Here is a 13,200-nt window from a genome sequence, read left to right as displayed (position 1 = left end):
GAAAAACTCATGAGAGTCCTTTTAACTGCAAGGAGACCAAATCAATCAATCTTAAAGGGAATCAGCCCTGAATATTCATTGGAAGGACTGATGCTGAAGCTGAAACTCCAATACTTTGACCACCTGATGTGAAGAACTGACTCATTGGAAAAGTCCCTGATGATGTGAAAGATAGAAGGCATGAGGAGAAGGGGATGACAGAGGATGAGATGGTTGGATGGCATCACCAACTCGATGGACATGAGTTTGAGCAAGCTCCCGGAGTTGGTGACGGACAGGGAAGCCTGGCATGCTGCAGTCAATGGGGTCACAAAGAGTTGAACACAAGTGAGTGACTGAACTGAACTGAACTGATGCATGATAGTGGCCTACAGTTCTTCATTCTTTATTCTGTTTCTCACTGAATAATCTTAATTGTCCTATCTTTAAATTTGCTGGTTATTTCTTCTACCAGCTCAAATCTACTATTATGCTCCTCTAGTGAATTTTTCATTTTGGTTATTATACTTTTAAATTCTAATATTTCTGTTTGGTTATTTTTAAAAATAACAGCTCTCTGTTGATATTCTCTATGTCATAAGTCATTTTTCTAATACTTTTTTTATTTCTTTAGACTTTGTTTAGTTCTTCAGCATATCTCTAATCACTAACTTAAAATTTTATCCAGTTAGCTTAATGCCTGAGTGTCCTTAGGAATAGTTTCTACTGATGATTTTCCTGCTGTTTATGTTTATGGGTCATACTTTCTTGCATGTCTCAATATTTATTTAAAAACTGAACATTCAAAATAGTGTAACATGGCAACTCTGGAAATCAAATTCTGCCACACACAGCCCCAGCATTTGTGGCTGCCATTGTTTGCTTGTTTAGTGGCTTTTCCAAGCTACTTCTATAAATTCTATATTCTTTGCTGTATGTGTCCTAAAATCTCTGCTCAGTTAACTTAGTGATCAGCTAATGAATGGATAGATTTCCTTAAATGCCTTTCAACCCTACGTTGCACAGTCTTTGCTGAGAAGCTCTGTCCATGTGTTATGGTACTGTTTCAACATTCTGGCAAGTGGTTTACAAGATTGCCTTAGCCTTTGCTTCCCGCTTTTGTAGCATCTCAAGAACAAAGAATAGAGCTGTATCAGATCTTTCATGGCCGTGTGCACGGCCCCATGTGTGTGCATGATTTTCTAGATTCCCAGGAATCATAGGCACTTTTCAAAGATCCTATGGACATCTCATTTCTCAGTATTTCCTTTTAAGTTTATTGGTCAGTGCCTTGTTTGCCCCAACAGTTATCACCGCCTCAGGCAGCTGGTATGTTAAACATTTGCTGCTGACTGTTTTTGACAAATGCCCTGGGGAAAACACTATTCACATTGATTGCATTCTGGTGCAGGACAAATATAGACAAGCCCTAAGAGCAGGAGTTTCCAGGGAACTTTCAAACAGGTCAGTTCAGTTCAGTTCAGTCACTCAGTTGTGTCTGACTCTTTGTGACCCCATGAATCGCAGCACACCAAGCCTCCCTGTCCATCACCAACTCCCGGAGTTTACTCAAACTCAGGTCCATTGAGTCAGTGATGCCATCTAACCAACTCATTCTCTGTTGTCCCCTTCTCCTCCTGCCTTCAATCTTTCCCAGCATCAGGGTCTTTTCAAATGAGTCAGTTCTTCACATCAGGTGGCCAAAGTATTGGAGTTTCAGTTTCAATATCAGTCCTTCCAATGAAGGAACCACAGTTCAAAAGCATCAGTTCTTTGGCATTCAGCTTTCTTTATGGTCCAACTCTCACATCCATACATGACTACTGGAAAAACCACAGCTTTGACTAGATGGACTTTGCCGGCAAAGTAATGTCTCTGCTTTTTAATATGCTGTCCAGGTTGGTCATAGCTTTTATTCCAAGGAGCAAGCATCTTTTAATTTCATGGTGACTACCATCTGCAGTGATTTTGGAACCCAAAAAAATAAAGTCTGTCACTGTTTCCGTTGCTTCCCCATCTATTTGCCATGAAGTGATGGGACCAGATGCCATGATCTTCGTTTTCTGAATGTTGAGTTGTAAGCCAACTTTTTCACTCTCCTCTTTCACTTTCATCAAGAGCCTCTTTAGTTCTTCACTTTCTGCCATAAGGGTGGTGTCATCTGCTTATCTGAAGTTATTGATATTTCTCCCGGCAGTCTTGATTCCAACTTGTGCTTCATCCAGCCTGGCGTTTCTCATGATGTACTCTGCGTATAAGTTAAATAAGCAGGGTGACGATATACAGCCTTGACATACTCCTTTCCCGATTTGGAACCAGTCTGTTGTTCCATGTCCAGTTCTAACTGTTCAAATAGTGGCAATTCTCTCTCTTTAAAAAAAAAACAAAAACTATTTATTTCAATTGGAGGATAATTACTTTACAATATTGTGTGGGGCTTCCCAGGTGGCATTAGTGATAAAGAACCTGCCTGCCAATGTAGGAGATGCAAGAGACATGGGTTCCATCCTTGGTTTAGGAAGATCCATCCCCTGGAGGAAGGTATGACAACTCTCTCTTGAAGGAGCTTCTGGGAAGTTCCAAACCAATTATGCTTCCCTCCACTGGCCTCTAAGCTCAGGGGTTTGCAAGGGTACTACAGAGCTATGGAAAGGGGAATGGAAGTAAGAAAAGTTAAATGCCACAAAACTTGCTGTTCTTTCCTAGATTCAGCCATTTTTATTGAATAAATTGTTTAAATCAGATTGTTGCAAACCTTTGGCTAATTTCCAGAGGCAAAAAAAAAAAGTTTTAGAAAAATTTTGCAAATGTTCTTATTGCTTTTGTCAAGGAGCAGATTTTGGAAATCACTACCACATCATTCCAAAAGTAACTCTTTTATGATCACTATTTTATTATTAAAATGTGGACTCCAATAGGACTGCTGCCCAGATGTCAGCCCCCATCTCACATTTAATCCACACTCTCTCTTTAGCATTACCCAGAAGAACAAAAAGATTAAAAATGCACTTCAACAATGTTTTTTTCTTCTCCACTCTAAAATGGATGCCATTTTGACAGACTGAACAAGCAAGGTTTTAGAATTGCCAAGGCATTATGAGACAGACATTTCGGATAGAGCCTTGCAGCCCACCCAGGTCAGGAGCGCCTGCTTAAAAGCGTTTTGAAATAATTTTTATATCTCCACCCTTTTTAAGGACAGTAATGCGGTCACATTAAAAAAAAAAACCTCCAGGAGTGGAATTGCCGAGGCACATGATAGTTCTGTTTTTAATTTTTTGAGAAACCGCCATAATATTTTTACTTCCCTGGTGGCTCAGATGGTAAAGAATCTGCCTGCAGTGCAGGAGACCAGGGTTCTATCCCTGGGTTGGGAAGATCCTCTGGAGAAGGAAATGGCTCCTTATTTCAGTATTCTTACCTGGAGAATTTCATGGATATAGGAGTCTGGCAGGCGACAGTCCGTGGGTCACAAAGAGTCAGACATCTCTAAGCGACTATCACTTCCCTTGTCATTAGTGCATAAGTATTCCCTTTTCTCTAAATCCTTGCTAACTTTTGCTATTTCTTGACTTTTTTTATAATAGCCACACTGACAGGGGTGAGATGATATTTCATTGTGATTTTGCTTTGTATTGGCCTGATGATTATCTAATGCTGATTATCTTTTAATGTGCATGTTGGACACATGTATGTCTTTGGAAAATTGTCTATTTAGGTTCCTTGTACAGTTTTTAATCAAATTGTTTTATATTGAGTTGTATGAGTCCTTTGTATATTTTTGGATATTAACTCCTCATATCATTGACAAAAATTTTCTCCCATTCAGTAGGTTGTCTTTTCATTTTGTTATTGGTTTCCTTTGCTGTCCAAATGCTTTTTAGTTTGATGTAGGCTCATTTGTTTACATACGCTTTTGTTGTCTTTGCCTGAGGAGACAGATCCAGCAATTCCAGTTCTGGGTATTTATCCAAAGAAAACAAAGACACTAATTCAATATACACATATCTATATATGTGTATATATATATATATATATATTAGAACCAAAAATCTAAGTGTATATATATATATATATATATGCACTCCAATGTTCATTGCAGCATTTATAACAGACAAGATATGGAAGCAACCTAAGTGTCCACTGAGAGATGAATGAATAAACTCTCCATAAAAAAGAATGAAATCTTGTCATTTGTGGCAACATTTATGGACATAGAGGGTATTACACGAAGTGAAATAAGTCATACAGACAAAGACAAATACTGTATGTGGAATCTAAAAAGCAAGTAAACAAATATAACAAAACACAAACAGACTCAAAAATACAGAGACAAACTGGTGAGTTTCAGAAGGAAGAGGAGTGGGAAGATAGACAAAATAGGGGAAGGAGGATTAAGAGGTGCAAACAGTTATAAAATAAGTAAGTCATGGGGATGTAATACACAACATAGGGAATATAGTCAAAAGTATTATAATAACCAAGTTTGATAACATATGGTAACTAGACTTATTGTGGTGATCATTTATTAGTATATAAAAATATTGAATCCCTATGCTATATCCTGAAGCTAATATAAAGTCAATTATGCTTCAATAAAATTTTTTAAATAAAATAAAGTCAGGCATTTTAGTGTTTATCCTTCTCCAACGTAACCATCTTTAAATATTTCAGTTCTAAGTTCCTCTTACTGTTTATAACCTTAATTTTAAGTGATATAATTCTATTTCTTAATTTACCAACTTCAAATAATACTTATTAACTCTTTCTTATTAAAGGTTAGAACATGATCTAATTGGCTCTTTCTCCCTTATTCCAACACCTAAATTTTGTTACTTGTGTTAATTTTTGGCTTCCTGCGGATTAATTTTATGTATAACTCATTGTGTAATCATATAATATGATTACCTTTCCTTTCTTTTTTAAACATTTTAATGGGAGAGTAATTACTTGACCATATTGCGTTGTCTTCTGCCGTATAGCAGCGTGGATCGAGTACACGTGCGTACCCTCCGTACTGTGTCTCCCCCAGCGCGTCACCCACCGCACCCCTCCAAGTGGTCACGGAGCGCGAGGCTGAGCCCCCTGCCCCCATGCAGCGGCTGCCACTGCCCGTTTTAGAAGGGCAGTGTGTGCACGTCAGCGCCCCTCTCTCAACTCGGGCCAACCTCTCCCCTACCCTCTGCGTCCCTGGTCCGTTCTCTGCGTCTGCGTCTCTATTCCTGCCCTGCAATTAGGTTCATCAGTACCATGTTTCTAGATTCCATAGATATGTCCTAATATATGACATTTGGTTTTCCCTTTCTGACTACTTCACTCTGCATAACAGGGTCCAGGCTCATCCACTTCACTGGAACTGACAAAAATGAATTCCTTTTTATGGTTAGTAATATTCCATTGTATATATGGACCACAACTTCTTTATCCATTCATCTGCCGATGGACATCTAGGTTGCTTCCATGTCCTAGTTATTATAAATAGTGCTGCTATGAACACTGGGGCACATGTGTCTTTTTTAATTATGGTTTTCTCAGAGTATATGCCCGGTAGTGGAATTGCTGGGTCATATGGCAGTTTTATTTCTACTTTTTAAGGAATCACCATAGTGGCTGTATCAATTTTTATGCTCCCCTTCCTCCAGCAGCCCCTCAGTCATTGATCCCCCAACCTAGACCTTCTCCCACCCCCCCTTACCTGGTACCCGGTCACTCCTGGGGCTCCTTCCATCAGCCTGTCCACTACAGGTACCCTATCCGCACCTCCTGAGCATCCTAGGTGTGGGGAGACATGAACTCCCTGTCTTCCCTCACTGTCATCTCGGTTTTGCCCCTAAACTTTATTGTTTTCTTCTATCAGCTTTATTCTCTTAACCCTTTACCAAATAAAATTGGATGAATTGGATCTTGTACATTAAATAAAATCTCTCCACCTTGTCTCTTCCTGTTAAAGCACCTCCTTTAACAGTCACATTCTGAAAGTTCTACCATCACTTTTGTATAATATTTAGATTCTGTTAGATAAATAATTATATCTTATGTGCTTGATATACAACTTGATTGCAAACTTTGAAAATTAATAAATAGCACTTAAACATTATGATTATATAATTATTATCCATTACAAAACCAGGTAAAATAGTATGTTTTAAAATATTCCTATGGCACCAAATCTTCACCATAATAACAAGAAAATAAAGAGAAAGAACATATGGAAAATATTTCCTTAAGCTCCATCAAAAATTTCTCAGAATTGTTTCCTATTTGAACCAAAAATCTAAGTTGCAGTTTTGCTTTTCCTGGTATTTTAAAATAGGGGCTTTTTATTTTTACTGGTCTTAGAAGAAAGCTGTGGAAAATTCTTAAAGAGATGGGAATACTAGACCAACTTATGTGTCTCCTGAGAAACTTGTATGCAGGTCAAGGAGCAAGAGTTAGAACCAGACATGGAACGACTGGTTCAAAATTGGGAAAGGAGTCCAACAAGGCTGTATATTGTCCTCCTGCTTATTTAACTCATATGTGGAGAATATCATGTGAAATGCTGGGCTGGAAGACTCACAAGCTGGAATCAAGATTGCCAGGAGAAATATCAACAACCTCAGATATGCAGATGATATCACGTTAATGGCAGAAAGTGAAGAGGAACTGAAGAGCCTCTTGATGAGGGTGAAAAGGAGAGTGAAAAAGCTTGCTCAAAACTCAACATTAAAAAACTAAAATCATGACATGCAGTCCTATCACTTCATGGCAAATAGATGGGGAAAAAATAGAAACAGTGACAGATTTTATTTTCTTGAGCTCCAAAATCACTATGGACAGTGACTGCTGCCATGAAATTAAAAGACACTTGCTCCATGGAAGAAAAACTATGACAAACCTAGACAGTGTATTCAAAAACAGACATTATTTTGCCAACAAAGGTCCATCTAGTCAAAGCTATGGTTTTTCCAGTAATCATGTACAGATGTGAGACTTGGACCATAAAGAAGGCTGACCACCAAAGAACTGATGCTTTTGAACTGGGATGCCAGAGACGACTCTTGAGAGTCTTTGGACTGTAAGGAAATCAAACTAGTCAATCCTAAAGGAAATCAACCCTGAATATTCATTGGAAGGACTAGATGCTGAAGCTGAAGCTCCAATACTTTCTTTGGCCATCTGGTGCAGAGTTGACTCACTGGAAAAGACCCTGATGCTGGGAAAGATAGACGGCATGAAGAGAAGAGGGCAGCAGAGAATGAGATGGTTGGTTGGCATCACCAAATCAATGGACATGAGTTTGAGCAAACTTTGGGAGATGGTGAAGGACAGGGGAGCCTGGTGTGCTGCAGTCCATGGGATCTCAAAGAGTTGGACATGACTTAATGACTGAACAACAACTTCAATGCCATTGTCAGACCAATACCATAATCAACCATCTTTTAAATTATACTATTTGTTAGATGATACAATTTGCAATGATTTATTTCTATACTTTCTTCCTAGCTTTAATACTAGGAAAGAAATTCTACATTAGTTCTAATATTTCTTAAATCTTTAGTCTACCTGCATTTTGTGGATTCCTTTGTGAATATATTTTATTAGGGTACAACGCTGTGAAATTGTTTTTCACAGACAGTACACAAGTAAACGTCCTGATTTTGTGTATATCTGGAAAGGTCTTTATTTTGTCCTTTATTCTTTATGAACACTTTGGCTTGGTGTAGACTTACAGACTAAATTTTATCTTTCTTGCAACATTTGAAGACTTATCCCATTGACCCTACCTTCTGGATTCACTGATGAGAAGCCTGATGTTGATGTGATTCATATTTCTTTGTAAGCAAACATCCTTTTCTCCTCTACAGAAGCTCTTAAAATCTTCCCCAAGGAAAGTGGAAAATTATTAAAAAGAAACAGAATATTCATTGTGTGGTGCTAACTTGTCAGTGAAAAATACTTACCTAGTCATATTAATGGCTAAGTGATTGTATAAAGAAAACTCAGGATATTGAAAGAATAGGGAAAGGAAAATCTAAGAGAGCTTGACTATCATTGATCATAACAGGAAGTCAAATGATATTCTATTTTATAAATCAAGAAGTAACATTGTTAGAGCCTTTCCTTAGCAGTTAAGAATCCGCCTTCCTGCTCAAGGGATGTGTGTTTGAACACTGTTTGGGGAGCTAAGATCCCACATTGGGGGTGGGGTTGCAAGTAAGCCCACGTAATGCAACTAGAGAAAACCTGTGTGCAGCACTGAATACCCAGTGCAGCCAAAATTAAAAATTAAAAAAAGAGTTAAAAATGTCTTCATATTATTTAGAAACAAAAAAATTTACCCAAAGGAAAAGCTAATGTCATTGACAATTGTTGCCTCTTCAAAATAAGATGTAGATAAATAAACCAATAGAAAAAGTTAAGAGCAGAAAAGTGTTATAAAGAAAAATAATTCAGAGTGAAAAAATAAAGAATGATAGTGAATTGGAGATTAACCAAGCTCAGCTACTTTGGATTTTCAGAGAAGTTTCCTTTGAAAAAGTAGCAGTTGAGAAAATGAGACATGAGTGGGAACAAGTGTTTCGGGTAGTGTTTTGGGTAAAGTTAATAGCAAAGGCAAAGGTCCTGAGGTGGGAGTGAGTTTGATTGTACAGTGAACAATAAGGCCAGTACGACTGCAATGAAGAGAAGTGGAGAGAGAGCCCTGGGAAAGAAATTTAGAGAGCTGGCCAGCAATGTGATCTTACAGGTCAAGAGAAGAGCTCTAAGTGTGATAGGAACCATCAAACATTTTTGAGAAAGACTTGCCTTTGAAAAGTGTCATTGTGGCAGCTATGTGGAGAAGTAGGGACTAGGAGACAAATTAGGAATTTACTTTTAATAATTCACTGAGAAATGATGTTGGCTTAAACTAAGATAGGATCTATGGGAAGCTGAGAAGTCACTGAATTTTTAAAATGTATTGACAATAGAGCATTTGCTTACGGGTTAGATGTACATGTGAAAGAGATGAGTGAAATAAGATTTTTCATCTTCTTCCTGAGAAAGTAGGTGAATGTAGTTGCCATTTATAACATAGGGAACAAAGGGAGAGGAATCATTTTGGAGTTAAAAATCACAAATTCTTCATGCTAGGTTATAAATCCACATTTACTTTTTATTTAAGTGCATGTGTGGAGTACAAGCTGGGGTTCAAGAGATAAACAGGACTAAACATGTAAATATGAGAGCATTAATAGATAAATGCTACTTTAGGTTCTATGTGCTATGTGTGCTCTGTGCTAAGCCACTTCAGTCGTGTCTGACTCTGTGCGATCCTATGGACTGTAGACCGCCAGTGTCCTCTGTCCATGGGATTCTCCAGACAAGAATACTGGAGTGGGTTGTCATTTCCTTCTGCAAGGGATCTTCCCGACCCAGGGGTCAAATCTGTGTCTCTTAAGTGTCCTGCATTGCCAGGGAGGTTCTTTACCACCAGCGCCACCTGTGAAGAATCAGATAAAATCACCAAGAAATGAGTGTATAGAGAGGAGGAAAGGTCTTGACCTGAGCCCAGAGAGTTGAGAAGATGAAGAAAAGCCAGAAAAGGAGAATACTAAGATGCGTCTGGGTATTACTTTAGTAAACAAGACATCTTGTGATATTGTTAATTAAGCACCTAAGTATGCTCTTTGGTCTCAGCAATATTTTTGGAGGTATGTCTCCTTGTGCAAGGGCAACAAAAGCAAAATAAACAAATGGAACTACATCAAACTAAACTACTTTTGCATAGCAAAGGAAACCATCAACAAAACAAAATGGCAGTCTACTGAAGGGGAGAAGATATTTGTATATGACATATCTGATAAGGAGCAAATATCCAAAATATATTTTTAAAAACTCATACAACTCAACATCAAAAAACAAACAATGCAACTAAGAGTGGAAAGAGGACTTGAATAAACATGTTTCTAAAGAAGACATAGAGGTGGCCAACAGGCACATGAAAAAATGTTCAACATCACTAATCATCAGGGAAAAGCAAATCAAAACCACAGAGATATCATCTCACACCTGTTAGAATGGTTATTATAAAAAAGACAATAAATAGCAATATTGGCAAAGATGTGGAAAAAAGGGAACTCTATTTTTCTGTTGATGAAAATGCAAATTGGTAAAGCAACTATGGAAAACACTATGGAGTCTCCTCAAAAAATTAAAAATAAAACTACCATACAACCCATCAATTCCACTGTTGGATATTTTCCTGAATAAAATAAAAACAATAATTTGAAAAGATATATGCATCCTTATGTTCATAGTAGCATTATTTACAACAGCCAAGACATGGAAGCAACCAAAGTGTGTCCATTGATGGATAAATGAATGAAGAAGGTATGATACACATATATATTAATATTTTATACATATATACAATGGAACATTACTCAGCCATTAAAAAATAAAATCTTATCATTTGTACCAACATGGCTAGACCTGGAGGGCATTTTGCCAAGTGAAATAAATTATAGAAAGACAAATACTGTATGATTTCACTTATATGTGGGATCTAAAAACAAAAGAAATGAACAAACATAATAAAACAGAAACAAATTCATAGATACAGACAACAAACAGGTGGTTGTCAGAGGGAGGTGGGTGAAGGCGATTAAGAGGTACAAAGTTCCAGTTTCAAAATAAATGAGTCATGGGGATTATAGTACAAAATAAATGTATAGCATGAGGAATACAGTCAATAATATTGTAATAACTTTGGTGACAGATGGTAACTAGACTTGTCATGATGATCATTGCTTAATGTATAGAAATACTGAATCATTATGTTGTGTGCTTAGAACTAACATAGTAGTGTGGGTCAATGATACTTTAATTTTTAAAATGAGGAAGCTGAGAAAAAACAGCTGAATAACTTGTCCAAAGTCACTCAGTTGAGAGCAGAGCCAGGGTATAAGCACAGGCCATCTTGTTTGTGAGTCTCTACTGTGCTGCCTCAAGAAAGCCGGATTTGGGCCACTCTGAGCAATAAAATGCAAAAAGGGGAAGTCTCACAGTGATTAGAGCCATCTGTGTATGAAAAGACTTGCCTTTCTGAAATAGCAGTGAGTCCCGTACAACTGCAGGTGTTCAAGTCCAAGCTGGACTACCACTTGGCCAAACTAATCAGAGTCTTGCTATTTGAAGTGTTATCCATGGATCAGCAGCAATGACACTACTTGGGGGCTTGATAGAATTTCAAGCTCCTCCTCAAGACCACTGACTGTCAAAGCTTAAGAAGCACTCTAGCACAGGATCTTTATGAAGCAGAGTTATAATGCAGGGGTGAGAAGCATGGCTATATTGTCAGACAGGGCAAATCTCAGCTCAGCCAATTTCTAGCCATGTCGCTTATTTGTCTCAGTTCAGTTTCTACATCTGAAATGGGCCAATAACTGTATTCCCAGGGGGTTGCTGTGAGGATTTAACGTGCTTATACATGAGAGAGTCAATTCCTACGCAGGTTAATAAGAAGTCTGGGGTCCCCAAGGAAGAGAAAGGGGTCTGGGGCTCTCAAAGCAGAGATAGGGGCCTGGAATTCTCAAGGAGGAGGAAAGGACAAGCATCTCTCTCTCTCTCTCCATTCTTTAGTCTTAGTCACATAAAACATTTTTTTCCTTAAGACCTGAACTGATGATTACACAATAAACAATTCAGTTTAAACTCTGGACTAAGGATTATACAACAACAATGCTTGAGGACAGTTTCTCCTTTCTGAAAACATTCTGGCTAATCCTGTTATCTTAAAATGTAAATTATGGGAGTGGGTCTCCTAAGATCTTTACAACCTTGAGACACTCTTTTGATTTATGTAATAACTAATTAAAAAAGTATAGAACTCCCTTGCTTAGACTGGTGAGGAGGGCATTCTCCGTCCCCCTTCTGATGTCTATGTCAGAAGTTTTCTCTGTCACTTTAATAAAACTCTGCTATACAAAAGCTCTTGAGTGATCAAGCCTGGTCCCTGTTTCTGAAGCTAAATCATCTTCTTCGGAGATCATGAATCTGACACCATTCACCATAAACTATCATCTTGGGAGCTGTCCGGGATCTTCAGGAGAAGATGAGAACACTAAGAGCTCTAGCCTCTCTGCTTTCTCAGTATGCACGTTTTCTGCTTCTTGTGTGAATGAATGACACGCCCTGCGCAAAGCAAGTGATGAGCCCTGCTCTGCAGTTTTGCAGTGCCGAGTAATGACTGAAGGTAGCCCCAGAAAGGGGAACCTTGTTGGGGGTTTATATTGACCTGCCAATGCCAAGAGACACCCAACATTCCTGCAAGTGGAGCAGCCAGAGATGGGCAAAGCATGTAGAACGAACCTTCCTTTCTCAGTCACCTTTTCCTGATCTCTTTGACCATTTCATGATTGCATGGGGAATTAGAACTACTAACATAATCTGTTGAATCATAGACTTGTGATCCATGCTGTTATTGTGTTCTTCTACTTAGACCCCATGGATGGAAGTGCTTAGCCTCGCTAGATAGGCAAGCTTGGCTAGGAAGTCATTAGGAGTACATTTGGGGCGAGGTGGAGCTCTAGCTCCAGCAGCATGTGTGGGATCTAGGCAGAGCTCTAGCTTCAGGAACGTCTCTCAGGCTGGAGGTCACTCTCGTGGTTGCCTGCCTCAGGGGCCAGTGACCTGAAAGTGAGCCTTTGTCATGGCTGTGCCTCCTACCTATGTGGATAAAAGCACTGCTGGTGACTATGAGGCTTTTGAGGACCCAGATCCTGAATTGCAGGACTTGGTCAGATTGGAAGCGAAATGGGCTTCTTCCTTTGGTAGTGCTAGCTCTTAGCAGACCAGAGGAGGCTCTCTGATGACTTCGGTCTCAACTCCCTAAATATTCTTTCTGTGGAATCCATGGAAATGAACTGGAAGGATTGGTCCTAGTAGCTTGAGGACAAAAATCACTTTTCCCTCGCTGGCCAACCTTTTCACCATCACATACACTGATGTGGTTCTGACTCACCGCTTCTACTGCAATCAGGACTGTACTCAGGAGAGTGCAGAGGCTCGTGGAACACGGATGCTGTCCCTAGGAGTCCCAGCTTGGGAAACATTCCACAAGGCTACTCTGCTCCACCCTGGGTGGCATCAGAGGAAAAGGGGCAAAAACCAGACAAAGTTCTTAATGGTGAGGAACTGGACATCAGTCTGGGACGCCATCAGCTCTACCCCTGGTGCCTCTCCACCAGACCTGGGTGG

Source organism: Cervus canadensis, chromosome 10, assembly GCF_019320065.1.
Source record: "Cervus canadensis isolate Bull #8, Minnesota chromosome 10, ASM1932006v1, whole genome shotgun sequence".
Taxonomy (NCBI): domain Eukaryota; kingdom Metazoa; phylum Chordata; class Mammalia; order Artiodactyla; family Cervidae; genus Cervus; species Cervus canadensis.
Note: the sequence above shows the minus strand (reverse complement) of the source record.